The 24,663-nt window shown below is 43.4% G+C and overlaps 1 pseudogene; it reads right to left on the bottom strand.

The window, feature by feature from the left end:
* Window positions 1-24,663, bottom strand: part of LOC128601620 (zinc finger protein 208-like) — a 60,482-nt pseudogene that overhangs the window by 34,545 nt on the left and 1,274 nt on the right.

Here is a 24,663-nt window from a genome sequence, read left to right as displayed (position 1 = left end):
CAGCGCAAAACTAAAATGTAAACATTAGAGGTAAGACATCCTCTTATCTTTTTTATGAGATTCTAAGGGATCCCAACAAGGCCAGAAGAAAAATGCTACTGTTGTTGTTTAGATGTGATTCCCTTAATTTGTGTTTGCAATTCAGCATGCAGCTTCATTGGCTGTTGTGCTGGATTAATGCCAACCCTACATGCTGTGTAATTAGGCTACAACTATTGGCTCTTTCAGCAATACGAGGAAAATAGAAATTAAGGTTTATCACATTTGAATAACCTTAGCTTATGATTGTTATTCAGAAAACTTTATTGCAATACAAGTCAATAACGTTTTATTGACCAGCAAGTAAAACCCACCTAAACTTTGCCCATCACATAGATATGGCCCAGTCCGAGGAACTTTAGGTTATTGTGATAAAACCCTGTTCTCTTAAGGAAAGAAACAGTGCATCGCATAAATAATATGGGTTACCACACCTTCATGCACATATTCATGCCTGTCAGAAAGGTGGCATGTGGTAAAATGAAGGGTCATGTCAGCTATAGCGTAAGGCTGATTAAATTGGGGTGGCTGTGGCTCAGGTGGTACAGCAGGTTGTCCACTAATTGTAGGGTTGGCGGTTCGATTCCCGGCCCATGTGACTCCACATACCGAAGTGTCCTTGGGCAAGACACTGAACCCCAAGTTGCTCCCGATGGCAAGTTAGCACCTTGCATGGCAGCTCTGATACCATTGGTGGGTGAATGAGACACAGTGTAAAGTGCTTTGGATAAAAGCGCTATATAAGTGCACCATTTACCAGTTAATTTAAATAATCTTTCATAACTGACAATACTGATTATCAATATGGATTTTTTAATACATGTTTATAAACATCAACACAAGCAGCAAGAGGTAATGCATGGAGATTGCCCACTTTTCTGATAATATGTGCTTTCTGGGGAAGCAAGTATTCTTGTATGAGGGAAAGTTAATGTCATCTTACTTAAGCTCTAAAGCTTTTCATTTCCTTTGGCACCACTGCAACCCCTGCTGCTTAAAGTAGTAAGAAGTTTTAAATAGTGCCAATGAAGGTAGGCCTTTAGACTTTATGTTTGACCTTTCAACAGATGAACATGCTAACTCTTGTGGGGACCAGAAGAAGGAAAACCCTTGCAGTGCTGCAGAAGGACATTCCATATCCAGCTTTTGCGCTGCACCATCAAACAGCAGAAGGAATTATTGAGCTCATGCTGCATGCACTCGGCCTACAAAGGGATAGACTGGCTAGCCTGCATAGCTTCCATTTCTTTATTTGAAAGGCCATGCTCTTTAATAATGAGGTTGAGCACTTCCTCGGTATCATAACCTGTGAGTGCTGCAGCTGAAGAGAATGTGTCTGCTCTGGCTACCACATTTCAGGGAATTGTTTGGCCCAGGTGGTGCTACACTCATCTATATCTTCCACATCAGAGTCCCTCTGGGCCGGCTCGGCAAACTAAAAAAAATTGTCCTGCTGATTTATTATGATAAAATTACTATTTGAAGTATTTTATCGTTCTAAACCAATAAAGCAAGTATCAAAAATAGCCAAATGGACTAGGTACAATACACTCAAAGTTGAAAAGTGTAAAAACTGAAAGATAGTGGTGAGGACCGCTGTATAGCTGACATGACCTTCTACGTCACCACACCTCACCTTCCTTACAAGCATGAAAACATGTCTTCTCTTCAGCAAGATGGTGAAAGCTTGGTATCCCATATATCCTGTGTTATACCAAGTGAACTGAGTGAAATGCAACAATAAACTGCCAGCTGCTTGACTGTTGATATTAATAGATTGCATAGTATCGCAAGAGTTTGAATGAGAATGAAAGTGTCAGTGTTACTCAACCCCAGTCTGTCCTTGTACGGAGGTTGTCTTCATCTTCAGATTCTTCCTCTTTTATATGCTTCCTTTCAAATCCTCTATTATTCTGGCCTACATCTTCCACAGAGTTTGATGTCCCAGCAACTGAAACTCAGATATTTATATTGAAATACTGTCAACTCAAGTAAAACTATAAAGAACAAGAGGGAAACCAGTGCTGAAGGACTGGTCCAGTCACAAATAAAGCCTAGTTAAGACTTCAAAAAATTATTTATAGGGGTGCAACAATACACAATTTAATTCAATTCATGATACTGGGTTCATGCTCTGATATTTTCAGAATATTTTAAATAAAATCTGAATGAAGAAATACAATGAGTGAAAAGATTGCTTTATTTTTGAATGATAATTAGCACAACAATGTGCATTTCTGTCTGTAAAAAAAGAATCTACAATAGATTCACTTAAAAATAAATATATAAATGTATAAAGTCTCCCAAAAATTTGATTGCATAAAGCAGTCTCTGCAGGATTTTGTGATTTTGCGATTGCAGAAAATAACACAATATAATGCAAACTCCACAATAGTCAGAGAAGCTCACAATTTTTCAAATTTACAGCAGATTTTCTACAGATTTAGGCCAAGATGCATGATGTGACACCATCACAATGCACATTCAGCCAAAGTACTCTTTGATTCACGTGCGTCAAACCCGAGTACAGCTAAAAGGTCTCATTTACCAACAAACATCAATGTGAAAGACCATGCAAAACAATTTTGGGCAATTGCAATTTCACCAATTCAAGTAGTTTTCTACAAAAAAAGTTACATCACAAAATTTTTAAAAAGCCACAGTAAAAGCAGGCATTTTTGACTGCAACAATTACAAAAAAAATTAATTAATTAATTAAAAATCAGCAAAGTCCTGTACAGACTGATGAATTCTACAAACTGGGATACCATGAAAATGATGTACATGATTTGCCTGAGGTGTCATTTTAGCTGGAAATAGAGCTCCAAAAGTTTATCTGAAATTCCCAAATTCTTTTTCAGGCACCGCAGTTCACAGAGGCATAAGGCTGGTGTCCTTTTAAAGCTACTGAAGAGATCTTTTATGGTTTGTAGCAAGCCTAGACAGCGGTGGGCTGAGCACAAACACACAAGAGGCCATTTCTGAGGCAAACGTGCAGAGTTTAATCAAATTCCGTAAGGGTGTGGGGTGCAAAGGAGGTGTAGTGGAGTGAAGTGCTCGGGCGCCGGTGTCGTCCACGGGGCTGCTGGGGTCATGCTGGGGCTTTCCGAGTGGCTGAGATCTCGTTCTGCACTCAGAAAGCACCAGGGTTCAGCCAGGGGGCAAAATCCTCCATTCCCTCCGAATCCTCTGCAAGAGACACAAAACAAATTATCACGCATACCTCGTGGGCACTCTCTCCCTTTGCTAGCGATGGATGGCCCTTTTATACTCTTCACTCGGCTGCTGGATGGTTGAGAGCGGCCGCGCTGATCAGCTGCCTGCTGTGTGTGTGTCGGCGGCCCTGCCCCGCAGGCACGCGCTCTCCAGCTGTCCAAAACATTGGTGGTGCTCAAGTGGGGCTGTCTCTTCAGCACCATAGCGGCAGTCGCAGGAGGAGCGCTCTTTCCCTTTTGTGCACCAGCCACCGGCCTGTCTCCACAGTACCCCGCCCCCTCAGTTTCGAGCCTATTGCTGCTGTGTGTTGGGCCCACAGTGCATCATGTCGTGAGAGGCCATCTGCGTTCCCATGTTGGGCTCCCGCCCGGTGTTGGACCTGAAAAGAAAAGTACTGCAATGAAAGGAACCATCACGTTACCCTGGGGTTAGTGTCTTTGGCCTTGGCCATCCACTGCAGTGGAGCGTGGTCCATCACCAGAATGAAGTGCCGACTGGCCAGGTAGTAACGCAGCTCCTCGCCAGCCCACTTTATTGCCAGGACCTCTCTCTCCACGGCAGCATATCTCCTCTCAGCTGGGGACAGCTTCCTGCTGATGTAGAGGACCAGGTGTTCTTCTCCGTTGAAGGTCTGCGAGAGGACAGTGCCCAGCCCAGTCTTGGATGCATCGATGTGTACTGTGAACGGAACGGTGAAGTCCAGGTTACACAGTACTGGGGTGCTGGCAAGAGCCTCTTTCAGGGCTCGGAATGCCCGCTCCGCCTCTGCAGACCATTTCACCCGGTCCGGCTGGCCCTTCTTCGTGAGATCTGAGAGGGGAAGGCTACAGAGGAGAAATTAGGCACGAACCTGCGGTAATACCCCACCAACCCCAAGAAGGCATGTACCTGTTTCTTTGACGTAGGCAGGGGGTAGTCCTTAACTGCCTCAATTTTTTTCATCTGTGGCTTTAGTAGGCCCCGGCCAATACGGTAACCTAGGTACTGTGGCTGTCAGCCCGGCCTTCCGGAGCTCCTTCAGGACCTCCCCCAGGTGGAATAGGTGATCCGACCAAGTGGAGGAGTGGATGAACCACATCGTCCAGGTAGGCGGCTGTGAATGTACGATGGGGTCACAGGACAATGACCATCAGCCACTGGAACCTTGTGGGCGCTCTGTGTAGCCCGAAGGGGAGAACCCGGTACTGCCAGTGGCCGTTTGCCTTGCTGAAGGCTGTCTTCGGTCTTGCCTCTGGGGCCAGCGCCACTTGCCAGTAACCTTTTGTCAGGTCCAGTGTGGATATGAACCAGGCCCTCCCAAATCACTCCACTAGGTCGTCCACTCGGGGGAGGGGATAGCTGTCAAACTCTGAGACCTGGTTCAGCTTCCGGAAGTCGTTGCAGAGGCACATACTTCTGTCGGGCTTCGTCACGACCACAATGGGGCTGGATCAGGGGCTGTTGGACTCCTCTATGATGTTGTCCCGCAGCATCCGGCCGACCTCCGCCTTGATAGCCTTGCAGCGGGCCTCCAGGACACAATAGGGCTGCTGTCTTACCACCACTCCTGGACGGAACTTGATCTCGTGGTGGACCAGCTGTGTAATCCTTGAGGAGGTTGAAAAGACATTGGTGAACTGGCCCACCAACTCTGTTAGCTCCTGTCTTTGTGTTGGGGTGACGTCTTCCCCCTGCTGGACCAAGGCGCCCTCGTTGTGACCTGTGTCTCGGGCAGCGAACGCAGACAATACAGGGGCCGGCTCCACCCACTTCTTCAGCAGGTTTAAGTGATATATTTTTGTCTCTGCTCGCCTACCAGGCTGCTCCCAGGGTTGCGCTGGGTGGTTGTACACTATTTTCTGTTCCTCCAGGGTGGCTCACATATGTTCCTGGATGAACGGGGTCACTCGGTCGATCTTCTCCTGCATCTCCTGTACGAAGTTGATGACCGAGCGGAAAAGGGAGGGCTGTTCTTCCCCCGCTTCCTGTGCCACGTCCAGTTGTCCTCGAGGTTGCCGTCCGAAGAGGAGCTCGAAGGGTGTGAAGCCCGTGGATGCTTGGGGGCACTCCCGGACGGCGAAGAGGACGTAGGGCAGGAGGAGGTCCCAGTTCCTCCCTTCCTCGTCTACCACCGGGAGCAGCATCTGCTTCAAGGTTTGGACAAACCGTTCGATGAGCCCATCAGTTTGTGGGTGGCAGACAGACGCATTCAGGTGTTTTACCTGCAACAGCCGACACAGATCAGACATTAGTTTCGACACAAAATGGGTACCTTGGTCTGTCAGTATGCCTTTTGGGATCCCCACATGGCTGAACAGAAGCACCACTTCTTTAGCGAGGTTGCGGGAAATGGCTTTACGTAGCGGCACCGCCTCGGGGTACCTGGTGGCATAGTCCATGATGACCAGTATGTATTCGTGACCCTGGACGGATTTTGGGAACGGCCCGATGAGGTCCATGCTGATCATCTTGAAGGGGATGCCTATGATAGGAAGGGGGCGCCGGCGGGGGCTTACTCGGGGCCGTGCATTGGCACTGGGGGCATTGTTGGCAGAAGCCCCAGAACTCTGCGTCCATCCCCAGCCAGACAAAGCGGTCCTTCAGCTTTTCCAGGGTGTTTCGTGCCCTCTGGTGGCCCCCTAGTGGATGGGCAAGGGCCAGGTGCATCAGTGTTTGGGTTCTTTTCTTGGGGACTACCAAGAGATCCATGATTTCCCCTTTGTGGCTGGTCCGTTGGTAAAGCAGGCATCCCCTGACTAGAAAGTAGGCGGAGGGGAGTCTCTGGTCCGGACTCTGATCGACCCCTTCAATTTGATGCACCTGGGCTCAGCAATGCTTCAGGCGCTCGTCCTCCTTCTGCTCCCGCCCGAAGTTCCCCTGCCGGTTCACCTGCTGGAACACAGACGACGTTGGGTTAGGATGTGTGTGCGGCTCACCTTCTGCCATGGCGTCATCCTCGCCTCATCCTTCGCTCACTGGGGTGCTTTTGGCAGCTCCAGCGTGTGGAGGGCACACCCTGCCAGCCAGGGTTTCTGGGCCTTCTTTGGCGTCCCCCAGTCCGGCTCTGTTGGCATGGGTTTGTCCCTGGGTGTCCCATAGGTGGGGTGGCTTCGGTTGTCCTTCCCCTTCTCGGCGTTCGGGCCGGTGTGGCGGGACCCCTCTACCCTTCTGTTCTAGTTCGCTGTCCGTCCCTGCCAAGCTCCAGGGTGGTCCAGGCGCGTTCCAGGGTGGTTATCAGTTCCTTTGGCGATCCAGGAGCCTGCATCCCACGGCCTGGTGTTCTGTGGACAGTAGAGTCCTCAGGAACCGATCCATGGCCACCTTCTCTGCAACCTCAATGGCGGTGTACTGGTCTGGCTGGAGCCTCCTCTTGGTGATGCGCAGGAGGGCGTCCGTCTGTCTGCGTGGCTTGGCTCCGGGCCTGTAGCTCCATCGGTGGAACTCCGTCGCCACCTGGTGGGGGGTTTGCCCACACCATGCCAGGATCTCCCTCTATACTTCCCCGTAGTCTGCTGCTTCCTCTGGAGAGAGAACATAATACGCCGTGCGCGCTTCTCCGGAGAGCAGCAGCCCGAGGATGTGTGGCCACTCTTCGGTGCCCCAGTCTTCTCGGTGGGCAACCCGTTCAAAGCACTCTAGGTAGGCCTCGATGTCGTTCTCCGGGGTCAGGTGGGGAAGAAGGCATTGGGCTTCTCGGCCGGGGTCAGGGAAAGGTGTGGCGGCCGCAGGGGTCATTGTTTTCTGGACCAGAAGCTCCCGGGTAGCGACCTGCAGGCTTTGGACGAGCTGCTGCGTCACGGCCTGCTGCTGGAGACTGGTCCCCATTAGGTGCTGCAGCATGGGGTCCATTATTAATTTATTTTTTTCGATGTGGGGGTTGTTTTTCTTTTTTTTCCTTTAAGTGGGTGCGTCTGTGCTCATGACCGCATCCTCCACCAGTGTAGCAAGCCTAGACAGCGGTGGGCTGAGCACAGACACACAAGAGGCCGTTTCTGGGGCAAGCGTGCAGATTTTATTTAAATTCCATGAGGGTGTTGGGTGCAAAGGAGGTGCAGTGGGGCGAAGTGCTCGGGCGCCGGTGTCATCCACGGGGCTGCCGGGGTAATGCTGGTGGCTTTCCGAGCAGCTGAGGTCCCGTTCTGCAGTCAGACAGCGCCACGGGTGCAGCCAGGGGGCGAAATCCTCCGTTCCCTCCGAAACCTCTGCAAGAGAGACAAAACAAATTATCACGCATACCTTGTGGGCTCTCTCCCCCTTTGTTAGCAGAGGATGGCCCCGTCAGCTGCCGGATGGTTGCGAGCCACTCGCTCTCAGGTTGTCACCACATTGGTGGTGCTGAAGCGGAGCTGTCTCTTCAGCACCATAGCGCCAGTCGCGGGAGGAGCGTTCTTTCCCTTTTGTGTGCCAGCCGCCAGCCTGTCGCCACAGGTTATATGGTGGTACAATTGTATAACATTGAGGCAGCGGGGGCGTGGTCCAGTGTCAGCTGTGGACAGAGAGGAGGCAGGTTGAACCCGCAGGTACCATGTAATGATTCTCAACTGCATGTAATTAATGAAAGTTGATTTGTTTGTGCTTCTATGTGCTTTCAGTTGTCTCTGCCTCTAGCTTCCTCATTCCGTACCTGAAACTGGGAAGTGTTATACTGGTGTCAAAACCCAGGATTGAGGAAAGAGCACAGTCACGGAGTACTCACCACTGGCTGAGATCATCAGGTCCCTCACCAGTCTTCACCAGACCCAGCACCAGGCCCTCCTCCAGCTACAACAGGAGCATGCATCCAGGTCCTGCTCAAAGCACAGGTGGAAGGACCGGCAGGAACTCTAACGGCAGCCGCAGCGGCTGCCACAGGCTCAGCCAAATAACTCTCGCAAAGATGGGATCGCAGGATGACCTTAAAGTGTTCCTCGAGTTGTTCGATGCCCACTGGTTGGCCTGCTTACTGATGCTCCTGTCCAGGGAAGCCCAGCTCACGGCCCAACATTTCCCAGTCATGGGCCTGTTGGAGTACCCGGCACGAAGCAGTTTTGGGACGGATCGGCTGCACCCCTGAACAGCACCGTTGGCATTTCCGCTCACTGGCACTCCGAGCACTTTGTCGCCAAACTACTGCAGGGCCAGCTGTGTCACTGTCCAGCATCACTATGTGAGGCGATCCACCTAGCAGAAGACCATGTGGCGGCGTATATGGGGGCAGGCAAGCCCCCCTCTTTTCTCTTGTTCTCCCCGCCCTCCCCCCGTCCCTGTACCCCAGAAATTGGGGCAAATTCTCCTGAAACCAGTGGCTTGGGCCCAGGATTTCCCTACCCCTCCCTCTTCTCCTTATCCTTCACCTCAAGTGTCTCCCCTAATTCTGATTCTCCCCACACAGATAGAAACACCAGAACTGAAGGAAAGCCTGGGCAGGTACGACGGCATGGCAGGGAAGCCAGGCATTTCCAGGATCAGGATTCCCTCATGGAAGCAGGAACACTGATCTGGATCCCTGATGCACCACAGGCTTCATCTAATCGAGTAGAAACGTAAGGCATGTCAGTGAGTATACAAAGGAGTCACATCAGGCATCAGTGGACTCAGTGTAACCAAACCACCATACATCAAAGCCTGATTCAGTAAAAGGCATTGGGAAATGCACGATTGGTGACAGTGAGTTATTATTAAATTCCAGGGACAAAAACAAGGTGGAGACGGCGGTTAGTCCTCACCTCACATATCCACTAATTCAGTACCCACATTGACAATAAAGTACACACATTGAGGTATAAATTACTTGCGACATGGCAAGAACCCTTTGAGGTCACATGGCTAGTTGGAGAAGGTGACAATGAAGTCAGGCAAGTGGATAGAGGTGATGTACTTCAAATATACCACCTCAATCTCCTATCACTGTGATGAGAGGCAGTTCCTGTGGCTCTGACGACAGGGATTCATGAGAGGGAGGAGCTGGAACTGGAGGTAAGACTAAGAAATGCGGCCTAATTCACCCCAGTCCCCTGTAGAGACAACCTCCCACCGTCCCAGAGTGCACAGGGTGCTAAACTGCAGGATGCATTTTCCGATGTGTTTTCGCTTCTACCTCTCCAAGAACGAACAAGATCATGTAACCAGCATGCTGTTTATATACACCATATTGTAAATCCATGGGATCTTCAGATTAGGACCTCTGGTGTTCAAACATTGCAATTGCATGAGTAATGCTGATATCACAAATTTCCACAAAGCAGATTATCACTTTTTGTATCCTGATTCATCGTCCTGATTCATGTATTGTTACACCCCTAGTTATTGAGTTCCCGTCTGGAACATAATACACCTTGTTGTCTTACAGAGATAGTCTTTATCTTCAGGTTCTTCCTTTTTCACATGATTCTGTAGGTCCACAGGTGTGATGTGTCCCACAGAGACTGGTGTTGCTTTAAAAAAGTGAAGTACAAAATATAAATGGGGAAAAGTCAGTGATGTGGTTCATTCACAAATTAGATTAGACGAAAAATTATTGCTGAATATTAGACTGGATTGTAATGTGCCATATTGCCTTACAGAAGTATTCTTCATCTACAGTTTCTTCCTTTTTTACATGTTTCTGAAGGTTCACACAGGTGATGTGTTCTACAGAGCCTGATGTCCCTCTATCTGAAGAGGTATATTTTTCTGCCTGCAAAGATGATGAACAAAGAGTAATAATGCTTATTTACAAAAGAAAGTCGATTAAGCAATATTGCATGAGCAAAAGTGCTGTTATACAGAATATCGGCACGACTGTAATTCGGCCGTAGACACAAAGCTGCAGGTAATCACAGCAGTGCCGATATTCAGTAAAGCAGTACAACTGCGAGTGTGATCCTGCTTTTATGTGACAATTTTCATAATAAGAAATTAATATCAAGTAACTAACATCTCAGACACAATATGGCCAAATATTGGTTTATTTTTGCTGTCAATGGAAATAAATCCCAAAACAACCACAGCTAGATAGAGCTTTCCATGTTGCCGTGTAACACACAGACTAACTGACAGCCTGTAGTAAGTGTAGTAACAGTTTCAATGTAATGATCTACTGCTAGATTTGTAATTTATGCGGCAAACACAGATAAGTGAAGTGATGCACACAGTGAAATGTCCTAGTGCCGTTATAATAAATATCAGCACTCTTGGAATGTCAATTGACCAATCAAATTAGGACTGAAACTAACAGTGGTATAACACAACATATAGTCCATGAGGATACTGAAGAGACGATAATAACATGGTTTACTTGATTAGTAGGAGAGCATGCAACCTACCAATGATGGAAGCTGATTAAGAGAAGAACATTCACACAATTAGGTGAATCTCTTAGGCCACATTTACACTACTAGGTTCAAGTGACCCAGTTCCGATTTTTTCCTCCTATGTGGCATATATCGGATATTCCCCAACAACAGTGGCAAATGACGTCAACTCAGGTGGACAAAAACCAATGTAACAGTGATAATTGCTACATTCCCCCAGGCTGCAACAAGGGCTCTCTTCTTTTTTTTCTCTGCCTCAAGAGGTCGGTGTTTTGCTTACCTTTAAATATGGTGCAGAAAGCAAAAGCTTGTAGTATATTTTCATCTGCATCCATTGCAAATTGTGCCGTTTTTACTTCCTTTTCAGCCTAAACTTTTCCGGTGATGTCTACCTTGGGTTGTTTCACGAAGTGTGTATTGTAAATGCAGATGAAGATGTAAGTCGGTTGCCAAAAAATCGGATACAGTCAACAAAGTGGGCATTAAGACCTGCAGTGTAAATGCAGCCTTAGTTATTAAAAATGTTATGCTTAATTGCACATATGAATAACTGTTACCTGTGAGTCAGTGGGACCAGGAGTGTGTGGAGGTTTTCTAGAAGAACACAGTCGCATCCCTGCTGATTCCATTACAAGGTCTTATTATGAGGTCTAAATGGTGTTTCTTGAAAAGGAGGCTCTGATCATAAGCATAACTGCAGAACCCACTGTAAAGTTAAAAGAAAGCAGAGACAACAATAAAGCAATAAGCCCTAAGAAGCCGTGGTTTACAGTGATTTGAGAACAGCTAAGGGGTATTTTAAAGGCACAACGTGGAGCGACTTTAAACCATGGCCTTATTGTTTTTATAAAACGGTTACTACATATACCTGGCAGGGCTTCATAAATTAAACACACAGCAAAAAAAAAGTGCAATAATTTATGGATTACAAATAATCATAATTCTGCAAAGTAATGTAGCTCTTCAGCAACATTTAGCAGAATGGTTGCCAAGAAACACATAGTAATTATAAACCCTTTATACTCCGTAACACTCCAGTCCACTAGGTGGCGTTAATGCACCTTTATTGAAAGATGAAGCGCTTCACCGTCTGTGTGAGCGCCACATTTGACCATGTAACAGAATGAGTAACGAAAACAAAACAATTAGCACTGTAGTCTGGCTTATGTAATGTTAGCATAGGAATATGTTTGGTTTTATTTGGTAATAGAGAAAGTACCGTATATCTGTTAGTGATATGCATAGCTATTAGGACAATACGTTAATAAATCAGAAGAGATGAATGAATTGTTAAAGGCTGTTGCATATTGATCAATAAAAGGAATTAAACGGAGCCATGCTTATATCTCCTCATTTATATGTGCGGTCCTAACATTACCGTTTTTTATTGTATATGTTACCGCACTAATGTATATATAAAAGACACGGTTTCAATGGGGTTTTCTCTAGAAACTGGTATGTTAGCATAACAAATGCAAAATGCAGCTCTTCAATTTCTCTCTCATTAATTTCAGCGTCTCCTTTCTTTTATATCTTCCTCCTGTATCCTGTCCATCTCTTTCAACCACTCATCCACGCTTATACCACCCAGTAAATCATAGATCACAACTAAACCTGACCCTCCGGAGCTATCCATGTTATAAAAATGATTTAATACTCCACTGTATCGTTCTCTCTGTACTTCACTTCGAAGGTTTGGGATTCAGTCACTAACTATTAGCCGAGCAGCTCAGCTAGTTAAACTTACCTCAGGTTTTAAAGTAGAACATAGTGAACATCCTCAAATACAGACACAGTAACAAACTTGTTTTTAAACCGATCAAATCTGTTACTGTATATAAACCAGTCAGGAATATTTTCATGTAGAAAAGATTACCTCAGTGAGCAAAAACAACCGTTCACTCAGTAGTGAAACCCCCTCTTCTTCTCCTGTTTATTGGCGGTTGGCAAACCAGCTTTTGGTGCATTACCGCCACCTACTGAACTGGAGTGGGTGCGTCAACGCTTAGGGGAAAAAAACTAATAATAATAATTATTATTAGTGGTGCTTGAAAAGCACTACTATTGTTATTCGGCATACTTATTATTATAATAATAATTATACTTCTTCCACTTTTTTTCGGCGCGTAACTAGTCCGCTTATCGACGGGTTTGGTGTCAAATCGATCGGCTTATTGAGGAGAGGTGTTGTATGACTTTTATAAGCGATCGGAATGTCGGCTGTTCGGCTCTCAGAAGTATTAGCACCCTATATGGCCGGCTCTCAAAAGTATTGGCACCCCGCACGGCCAGCTCTCAAAAGTACTCGCGCCCTTGACGGTCGGCTGTAAAAAGTATTGGCGCACTACACGGCCAGCTCTAACAGTGCTGGCATCCCATCTGTCCGGCTCTCGAAAGTATTGGCGCATCATCACTGTTTCACCACGGCAAGCACCACTCACATTTTCTTCAGGAAATATATGTCTAGTTATTATTATTATTATTATTATTATTATTATTATTGTAAAATGAAAAATCTTATAATCTTGTATATTTTTGCTGTTTCTTTTAGATATCTTATCAAAGCTATTCTAATATTTTATCCCCTTGCTGTTTGCTCAGTAGAAGTTCTAAAGTTTTCTTTCTTTATTTCACCTTCTTTCCAGTATTTGTCGTTCTCTGTTGTATGCTCTACACTGCAATACAACATTTTCAACATTTTCATTCATTCCACAGTGCCTACATAATCCATTATGATGTTTGTATTTTTAATTTATGCAGATTTCCATTCAATGTCGTATGGCCTATTCTGAGTCTTGGTATTATTGCTTCTTCTCTTCTTCTAAATCCAGCATCATTTTTTCGTATTCATACTTCCCTTTGAATTTTATACAGATGTCGGCTTCTCTCCTCCCACTGGTTCTGCCATGATCCTATTAGAGGTTTTCTAATAATTGTCTTTGCTTCTCTTTTACTGATGCTGGAGCATTCTGTTAATCAAAATAAATCAATATATGTCCTGAGAATAGCAGCTGCTTTAGAAGTGCTCACTCATGCTGGATCTCTCTCTCCCTGTTCATGGGCTTCAAAATAAAATTCATACAGTGCAAATTCAAGGGTTTGTTGGTTAACTTTTGATAAAAAGTTACCAGCTGTTTTAATCACCAAAAATATGTTCATATCCTGATTCCTCTGAAATATTTACAAATGTAAATAAAACTGTAATTTTCTTGAGATACATTTAGTTTTTGGATAACCTATAGGCTATAAAACAAACAAATATTTCTTTAATTTTACATTTCTCTTGCATAAAAACCCATGTTTGTACCTTGTTGCTGTGGTCATCCTGGTTTGATCAGTTTGCTTAATAATTAAATGTAAATTATACTGATAATTGTGCTAGCAGGGGGGAAATCTGCCTCCACTTCTTTAAATCTCTTCTTTAGAGTTTAATGAAAATAATATATGACCATGGCATATCACGAGGCTTGTGACCTCATTGTACATGATTTAAACTACATATATTCATTAATATTTAACAGTAACGGTGGAACGGCACCGAATGTAGCGAAGAAAAAGTACATTTCTGTGATTAAAAATGAACTTGAGTAAGAGTGTAAGTATGGCCAGTTAACTATTAAACGTAATGAAGTAATAAATGTAGCATGTTATTACCCACTCAGAGTATCCGTGATACTCAGGATGTGTAAATCACTTTGTGAATATGCTCTTTCTGTAACAACACATTTGATACATGTTGCCACATGTTTAAATTAATATTCTGTGAATATTTGGTTGAAATTTGATCGATTCACACAATACAGGTGCTACAACTATAGTATTTAAATTAACATGGGTAAACTGTGTGTGTTAGTGTAGAGAAAATGAACTGTTTGGGTTAAATTGTATTCTCCACCAAATATGCAGGATAGACTAGCAGACCAGCTCAAAAGGGGAAATTTGGCTAATTTTGTATCGCTGATCAACTTGTCCAGCAATAAGCTGAATTTAGCATATTCATTAATTATGCATTAGATATTACCTCCATGGTCACCGGCAATAATATCCTAAATACAGTGAAACATTATTTGAAGAGCATGTAGCAGGATTGGCAATTCAAGGCAGTGGTCCTTTTAAACAAATAAGACACTTGTTTAAAAACAGACGAAACTTTATTGAACTATTCTATGACACAGAAACTAATCTAACACATAAACAGACACACCCACATTAAAGCAAGCAGAGATGAAAATGGTTTAACAGAGTGAATGAAGTCCCAAGTTTATAACAAAGGATGTTATTTCCCAGACAGTGACCGGAACAAACCATCAATTTTATCAATCTAATTTCATTTCTTTATAGGAATTTAAACTTAATATTATATGTACCAGTCTTAGCTAGAGTCTGGGGTATTGCTTGTCTGTTGAGGGGTTTCCTCTTTACGTCATGGTGTTGAGGGGATTCCCACGATGGTTATTCGTTCGCCTGGTCAGCGTTGAGTGGCGTCTCGGAACAGCAACCGGAATGCTGAATGTAACGGCGTCTAGTATAAGGGATGTTTGGAGAGCTGGTGGCGGGATTTTGAAAAGCTGGGGAACTCTAGGCTGGGTCTCCAAGCAGATGTTGATTGAAGACTCCCTCTGCCACCGAAGAGGTGAGATGAGTTGATTTGAGCAAGCCGAGAGAGCGTGAACGGAACAGAGCTGGATTTGGACTCTTCTGGCTAGTCCCTCCCCCTAAGGGTTCCAACCAACCAGAGATTGTCTTAGGGCAGGGTGTAAGCCATATGCTCCGCCCATGATGTTTAATCAGTCTATTGTCTCTGTAGATGCGTGGTTCCACGCTTTTTCACAAAATACTAACATGTACATGTAATGACATCCTATCTGAATTTGCTTACTTTTATCTGTCAGAAAATTATTCAATGAACTCGTAAATACCACACAAGACATAGAATAACTGTTGTTAAGTACATTATTAATAGTAAAACACAATAAATCATACTAGTACTACTATACTAATGCATGCTAAATAAATTAAATAATTTATGGCAACTTAGTACTTAAACACAAAGAAAATAGAAGAAAACCTGGCAGAAAATGGGTGATTGCAGATATTTTAAAGATGTATCAACTTTCAGTCATTGCTTCTGTGGTTTTGGTGTAGACTCTTTCCTGAGGGAGCCAAAGGCCACATTCCAAGGGGGAGTTCCCCCCCCTCTCCCCCTCTTTTCTTACTGACATTTATGGGTGAGGATCCTTGAATTTTATCTGGTGGATGAACCATCTGGTTTGGCCCAAAGGCCTAAATTACTGAATGTGACAGGAGTTTCTGTGGTTCGGATGGTTCAGCCCTTGGTCAGGGATGTCTCCAACACTTATCTTACTGTCATAAGTTTGTTGAGTCAAGACAAATTGCAACAGAGCAATTAAGTGGCTCCTGCGTGTTTGCTGGGTGAGGGTTAATTGTTTTATGGCAGCCAGTCTGTAACGTTTCCTCCAGAGCTGTCCGTTGGGTTTTCTGTCTGAGAGTGTCCATGGGTTTCATGTGTAATTCTTTTGTGGGTCATATATCCTGCTTGATCCTACAGGAGAATAATGCAGTGGTGTGGCTGTTGCAGAACACCAGCAACCAGGGTTCAATCCTCAGCTCGGGTGAAGTTTAATTTTATTCAGGGCATTGAAAATATATGATCAAATCATGTTTGATGTACAAAAACAAATTAAATTTTATGCAACTCAATTCAATCACATGGAACTGATGTATGAATTTGAATTAAATAAATTCACTGGCCTTTTTTTCAGTGAGTGGACTTCTGTGTTCACTTTAAACAAGTTTGCTAAATAATAAAACTTTTATTCTAAGAAAAGAACATTGGAGTTTCCATTGCCAAGAAAGGAGAAAATGGTAGTAGTTCAACTTTACCTTGAGGAACTTTGCACAGTGGGGGAAAAAAAACCACACTAAAGTTAAAAAAAAACCAAAAAACAAACACTAAACTGAGCTAAACTCTGGTCCCTGGCATACTAAACCCTACATATTACCGCTGTGCTATTCCAGCCCACATGTAGAGGCCACATTAACTTAAATACTACAGTTATTGTACCTGTACTATGAAACTGAATAACGTTCACTTTATATACTGAAATCTTGTAATTAGAAAATTAGGTTTATCATAAGTTTTGATGAAACAATGCTTTTATGTGAACCACTCAACCACACATTCCATTTTTTTATTGTACTGTGTTCAGCTACAGTATGTTGTTCCATGCACCACCTGGTGTTTTTTGTGGGAAGCACAACAATTAATTTAAATTCTTAGAACAGTGCCTGTAGGGTACCGATCACACGTGACGAATTGCATGCAACCTTGTAAAAAAACACACATTCTTAAAGGCCACATCTGCACACTTTGAGATAATCTTTATTTGTAAACATCTTCCTACAGTATGAGCACTTGTACAATTTTTTCTCCATAGTGAATGCGTTGGTGTTGCTGAAGACTTCTTTTTTGGGAAAAACTCTTCTCACACTCTGAGCAGTTATACAGCTTTTGTCCTGTGTGAATGCGCTGGTGTTTTTGTAGATTACTCTGGTGATTAAAGCTCTTCCCACACTCTGAGCAATGATATGGCTTTTCTCCTGTGTGAATGCGCTGGTGTATTAGTAGGTCACTCTGTCGAATAAAACTCTTCCCACACTCTGAGCAGTGATACGGCTTTTCTCCTGTGTGAATGCGCCGGTGTTTTTGTAGATTACCCTGGTGATTAAAACTCTTCCCACACTCTGAGCAATGATATGGTTTTTCTCCTGTGTGAATGCGCTGGTGTATTAGTAGGTCACTCTGTCGAATAAAACTCTTCCCACACTCTGAGCAGTGATACGGCTTTTCTCCTGTGTGAATGCGCTGGTGTGTTTGTAGATTACTCAGTCGATTAAAGCTCTTCTCACACTCCAAGCAATGATACGGCTTTTCTCCTGTGTGAATGCGCTCATGGATTAGTAGGTCACTCTGTCGACCAAAACTCTTCCCACACTCTGAGCAGTGATATGGCTTTTCTCCTGTGTGAATGCGCTGGTGTTCTTGTAGATTATTCTGTTGAATAAAGCTCTTCCCACATTCTGAGCAGTGATACGGCTTTTCTCCTGTGTGAATGCGCTGGTGTCTTTGCAGATTACTCTGTCGAATAAAACTCTTCCCACACGCTGAGCAGTGATAGGGCTTTTCTCCTGTGTGAATGTGCTGGTGTTGTCCAAGATGACGCCGGTTAGTAAAACTCTTCCCACACTGTGAGCAGGGATAGACTTCTTTCTGTATTTGTTTATTAGAGGAGTTACTGTTGAGTGTAACAGAGACTGTTTGCTGAATACTGGAGCTTATTGCAGTGATCTGGTTCATGTCTTTTAATTCTCCTGATTGCAGCAGTCTCTCATATTCCTCATAGTGGTATCTTCTGATGTGTTTGTGGAGGTTAATTTGAGATGTATAGGAAAGTGAACACCATGAGCAGGAGAAGACTTGTACCTGGGCATCATCCATGTCTGGAGCAGAAAATGAACAGTATTAGTATTAAACTCTTTGTCAAAATAGTTTAAACTATTTTTTTAGAAAAAAAAAATGAATGTAACCAGTGCTGTAAAATGATAAAATGAGCCAATGACAAAATATAATTTATGGTTATTTTTTAAAATTTTTTAATAATTGTGTAATTTTTTTTGCTGCTTTTGAACAATTGTCCTGCTTCTATGGATTAGAAATAATATTGTATTATTTCAACAACAGCTATAATCACACAAGAGTGATCATTTGATGTTGTAGGGATTACTTAATAGAAAAAAAGTATATGTTGACCTTGTATTTTTAAGCAAAAAAACTTTAAATATATCATTGTGGCAGAAGGGGCGTGGTAACGTGTGAGAGGAGACAGGCTGAACTGGCAGATAATGTGTGATGATTCTCACTTGTGTCTTATTACCGCCAGTTTATTTGTGTGTCGCTGTGCTTTCAGTAACTGCCGTAACAAAAGACAGCGATCAAGCTGGCAGCGCTTGCCCCACACACACGCGCGCACGCACGCACGCACGCATGCACACCAAGAAGTGTGAACTTGAACCTGACGGAGAGAAAGCTGTGAGACTGGACGAACCCATTTCCGGTCATTGTGCTGTTTTTGTTGGGTTTTTGAAAGAGCGCTGAAAAGCACGGACTGAGTAAACGTGAGCACGGAGCTCAGATAAAGTTCCACATGCTTCCCAAGTCTTCCTCCACACTCTCAAACAACAGGATTTTACAGTGGTGCCGAAACGCGGGAATTGGGAAGATTTTGCCACCTACAAGGAAGCCTCCCCATTCAGCAAAATCAAAAAAATCCCTCACCTTCCTCCACCAAACCCAACACAAAGAGCTCTTTGACCTATGCACCAAGCTGCAGCTGCGTTTCGAAGCACTTGTGCAGAAGCAGGCTGAGAGCCGGCAGGCACTGCAGAAGCTGCAGCAACCCAGCACTTCTCCAGCTGTGTGCCGCTGGAGTACTCCAGCATAAAGAGGGTGGTCGCAGTGCATCGCAACAGCTGAGGGACTCCTGTCGTTGGTGGTTGATGGCAGAGGAGCAGAATACAGAACAGTTCATTGAGCAGGTGGTACTGGAGCAATTTGTTGCTCGACTCCTGACAGGAATAGTGGAGTGGGTCCAGTGCTACTGGCCCACATCCGTGGATGAAGCCATACAGCTGATGAAGGATCAATTAGTTGCGGTTCCTGATCCAGGTGTCCTTGGTCTTTCTCACTTTGTCTCACTCCTCCCCTCCTATCCCCAGAAACCAGAACCCCGGACCCGGTTCCCACCTCTCCTTGGGAGGGGTGGGATGGGGTCTCTTGCCCCACCTCTTACCCCTCCACCCTTGGTGTGGATTCCCCTCCTGGATTTCACCTTCAACAAAATGAGAGTAACCAATGGTCAAAAAATTCAGCCTAATGTTGCACTCTCCCTCCCCCAGTTTTCAATTATTAAGGGATAGGTTATATTGCATGATGCAGGATACACAAACTAAAAAAGAAATGACTCAATTATTGGTACCAAAAAGCTGTAGGGAACTACTGTGTCATGCGGCTCACCATAATCCCCTGGCTGGCCACTTGGGCCAGGATAAAACACTAATCAGCCTAATGGCTCATTTTTATTGGCTGGGCATTCGCGGCGATGTTCGCTAGTGGCGTACGGCATGCTGCAAATGTCAGCTGGTTAATCCACCGGCCATCCCAAAAGCACTATTGCATCCATTACCCTGAATCATGGTCCCTTTTGAAAGAACTGGCATTACCGCATCAAGTCATGAGAAAGGTGTATGTAAGGATAGCGCTTTGTTAGTCCTATTGGATTAGGCAACATGGTACCCTGAAGCCATGCCTCTACACAACATCTGTGTGCGGAGGCACTCTTCTGTGTTTGCTCCTGAATCGGGATCCCGAAAGAGATCCTGACTTACCTGGGCATGTCTTTTATGTCAAGAAAAGGGTCATGTCAGTTATACACTAGGGCTAATTAGTTGAAATAATGTTTCAAAATTAACACTACCAATTATCAGTTTGGATTTTTTTAATACACTAAAAACACACTTTCACTTAGGACTGGGCGATGTATCGAGTTTTGGAGATACATCTATATATTTTCAAAAGTGATAAAGGATGAGACAATATCCTTAACATCGAGATATAGATAGATGGATGTTGCATTAAAATTTAATTAACCTGTGTTATGGGTCAATTTGACCCCATTTCCACATTTGAGATGTGTGAAATACCGATTAATCTCTTTGAAATTTTTTTGTATTTTGTCTCATTTAGGGTTATGAATTGGTACCTAATACTTAGTGCCATAGAAATGGTTTTGGACCTCAATTCCACATGGACATTCTCGCTGTGGTTGCTGGGACTACGGCTGCTGCTATGGCCTTACGACTCCAATTAGCACATGCGGTTTTGCACTCAAGTCTCCTTTAGTGAACATTGAACAAGGTCAACAAAACAGACTTCATATAAAAACCATAATGAACTTTCCTTTACTTTCACACTATCCATTGTTACCCAGATGAGGATGGGTTCCCTTCTAAGTCTGGTTCCACTCTGTTAGGTTTCTTCTTCATATTACCTTAGTGAGTTTTTCTTTGCCATCGGCTTGCTCATTAGGGATAAAATTCACACACTTAAAATCTGTATCCTGTGTTTATATGTTGCTATAAAGCTGCTTTGAGACAATATCAATTGTTAAAAGTGCTATGCAAATAAAATTGAATTGAAATACAGTGGTGACGACCGCTGTATAGCTGACAAAACCCTCTATGTCACCACACCTCACCTTCCTTATAAGCATGAAAACATGTCTTCTCTTCAGTAGGGTGGTGAAAGATTGGTATCCAATACATCCTGTGTTAGACCAAGTGAACTGACTGAAATGCAACAATAAACTGCCAGCCTCACAGCTACCACTGTTGCTGAAGATCATCTGGATGTGGAGGACACTTGATTTCACACATGATACAGGAGATCTTTCCTGATTAGGAGCTCGCATGATGATAAATGTTGATATTAATAGATTGGATAGTATAGCAAGAGTTAGTAAAGTGTGTTACTCAACCCCAGTCTGTCCTTGTATGTAGATGGTCTTCATCTTCAGAGTCTTCCTCTTTTATATGATTCCTTTCAAATCCTACATTATTTTGGTCTACATCTTCCACAGAGTTTGATGTCCCAGCATCTGAAATCCAAGATTTACATTTACTCAAGTAAAACTGAAGAACAAGAGCAAACCAGTGCTGAAGGACTGGTCCAGTCACAAATAAAGCCTAGTTAAGACTTCAAAATGTTATTCATAGGGTGTAACAATACACTCAGTTTACGATGTGATTTAATTCATGATGTTGGGTTCACATTTTGATATTTTCAGAATATCTTAAACAAAATTTGAATAAAAAAATACCATGAGTGAAGAGTACTTTTTCATTTCTGAATGATAACCAATGCAAAACAATGTGCAATTTTGCCTGTATCAAAATTTTTTCAATTTAAAAAAACAACTATAGATTCACTATACCTTAAAAATAAATACGTAAACGTATTAACTCTCCCAAAATTTGATTGCATAAACCTGTCTCTGCAGGATTTTGCGATTGCAGACATGAACACAAAATAATGCAATCTCTGCATCAGTCAGAGGAGTTTTTGTCAAAGTTACCGCAGATTTTGGCAGACTGCACCCCGAACAGCACAGTCAGCATTTCCACCCACTGACACTCCGCAAGTGGTCCAATCCATTCACATTAGCCAAGCAGCTCTGGGACACCTGCCGAAGATGGCTACAGGCAGTCGCTAGGTGAGGAGATCCAACTAGCATAGGACCGTGTGGAGGCAGATCTGGGGGCAGGTGAGCCCCCCTCTTTTCTCTGTCTCTCATTCTCCCTGCCCCCCCATCCCTGCACCCTGGAAATTGGGGATAATTACCCTGAAATCAGTGCCCTGGTCCTGGGGTTTCCCTACCCCTCAGTCCTCTCCTTATCCTTCAACTCAAATGTCTCCCCTAATTCTGCCTCTCTCCACGCAGGTAGAACCATCCACACCCACCAGAACAGAGGCTAAACCTGGGCAGGTACGCCAGCATGGCAGGGAAGCCGGGCATTTCCGGGATCAGCATTCCCACTCCCATCTTCAGGGATCTACTGAAGGAATTGTATGAGCAATTGTATGAGTCATAATTAATAGAATGCTGATCTCACACAGTTCCATGCAGATCACCACATTTTAGCATCCTGATGCATCGTGTCAAGTATTGTTTAGAGGTGCAACAACTAATCGATAATAACCGATTATGAAAATTGATGTCAACGAATCTCATTAGCAATTAGTTGGACTGCATGCGGCACGCTTACTCATTGCGTTACTTCTCTTCTGAAAACACCCATCGGAGAGTACAGACTAATATTTTGTTCTAAATGACATTCTATAGTCTTACACTATGCTGTCTAGTATAAGAATTTTAGAAGGGTAGTATCATCTCAAATGGAACAGGAGTGTTTTTTACTAACTGGAAGTATAAGCCAGACAATGACACATGACATCAAATGCACGTAATGCGATGCCACTAGCTTTAGCAGAATACCCAGAGTCAACGTTACCTTTTATGCCCAACATGACCAGAATCACCATCAGACAGAGATGCAATCGTCAAGTGACAGCGGGGGAAAAAAAAAAAAAAAAAGTGTGCGACCAAAGTCGCAAAATGCAGGGGGCCACTTTGTAATGAAGTGTAGAAGATTGTAACCTGCAAACTTTACAAAGTGGAGCTTTTGGAGCATGGAAGCATGAAACTGATGCACGAGCACAAACTTGTGTTTATGTCCAAAATGCTTCACTGGGTGCAAGGGGTTGAGGGAAACTGGAGCAAGTTGCTTAAGGGGTTCAGTTTAAATCAAGTTTACGGTCATTATATTATTTGCGTGCCACAGTGTAAATTCTGTAGTTTATTATAACGGTGTGGATTTTATTTTAAATAAATGAAAAAATGTTACTGAAAGTTTTTTATCTGATTAATCGAAAAATAATCAGCCAATTAATCGATTATGAAAATAATCGTTAGTTGCAGCCCTATTACTGTTACACCCCTAGTTACAGAGTTCCAGTCTGGACCATAATGCACACTGTTGTCTTACAGAGATCGTCTTTATCTTCAGGTTCTTCCTTTTTCACATGATTCTGTAGGTCCACAGGTGTGATGTGTCCCACAGAGACTGGTGTTGCTTCACCTGAAATTTTGTTAAACTGAATTTAAATGTTTTATTTTCACTTAAAAGAGTTAAGTACAAATTATATATGGTGAAAAGTCAGTGATGTGGTTCATTCACAAATTAGATTAGACTAAAAATTATTACTGAATATTACACTGGATTGTAATGTGCCATGTTGACTTACAGAAGTATTCTTCGTCTACAGTTTCTTCCTTTTTTACATGTTTCTGAAGGTTCACACAGGTGATGTGTTCTACAGAGCCTGATGTCCCTCCATCTGAAGAGGTATATTTTTCTGTCTGCACATCCCCACAAAGCTGATGAACAAAGAGTAATAATACTTATTTACAAAAGAAAGTCGATTAAGTGATATTGCATAAGCAAAAGTGCTGTTATACAGAATATCAGCACGGCTGTGATTTGGCCGTAGACACGAGGCTGCAGGTAATCACAGTAGTGCCGATATTCAGTACAGCAGTACAACTGCGAGTGTGATCTTGCTTTTATGCGACAGATTTCAGAATAAGAAATTAATATCAAGTAACTGACATTTCAGACACAATATGTCCAAACATTGGTTTATTTTTACTGTCAATGGAAATAATTCCCAAAACAGCCACAGCAAGATGACAGAGCTTTCCATGTTGCCGTGTAACACACAGAGTAACTGACAGCCTGTAGTAAGTGTAGTAACAGTTTCAATGTAATGATCTACTGCTAGATTTGTAATTTATGCAGCAAACACAGATAAGTGGAGTGATACACACAGTGAAGTGTCCCAGTGCCGTTATAATAAATATCAGCACTCTTGGAATGTCACTTGACCAATCAAATTAGGGGACTGAAACTAACAGTGGTATAACACAACATATAGTCCATTAGGATACTGAAGAGACGATAATAACATGGTTTACTTGATTAGTAGGAGAACATGCAACCCACCAAGGAAGGAAGCTGATTAATAGCAGAACATTCACACAGTCAGGTGAATCTCTTAGTTATTAAAAATGTTATGTTTAATTGCACACATATAGATAACTGTTACCTGTGAGTCAGTGGGACCAGGAGTGTGTGGAGGTTTTCTAGAAGAACACGGTCGTATCCCTGCTGATTCCATTATAAGGTCTTACTATGAGGTCTAAATGGTGTTTCTGGAAAAGGAAGCTCTGATCATAAGCATAACCCACTGTAATCTAAAATACTTAAGGTAAGTTATTGCAAAAAAAAAAAAATTCATGCTTTCATTTAAAAGAAAACTGGGAGAATAAAAAATGATTTAATACACCACTGTATAATTCTCTCTGTACTGCACTTCGACGGTTTGGGATTCAGTCACTAACTATTAGCCGAGCAGCTCAGCTAGTTAAACTTACCTCAGGTTTTAAAATAGAACATAGTGAAC

The sequence above is a fragment of the Ictalurus furcatus genome, chromosome 25 (assembly GCF_023375685.1).
Source record: "Ictalurus furcatus strain D&B chromosome 25, Billie_1.0, whole genome shotgun sequence".
Taxonomy (NCBI): Eukaryota; Metazoa; Chordata; class Actinopteri; order Siluriformes; family Ictaluridae; genus Ictalurus; species Ictalurus furcatus.
The sequence above is the reverse complement of the archived record's forward strand: the minus strand, read 5'-3'. Positions and strand labels throughout refer to the sequence as shown.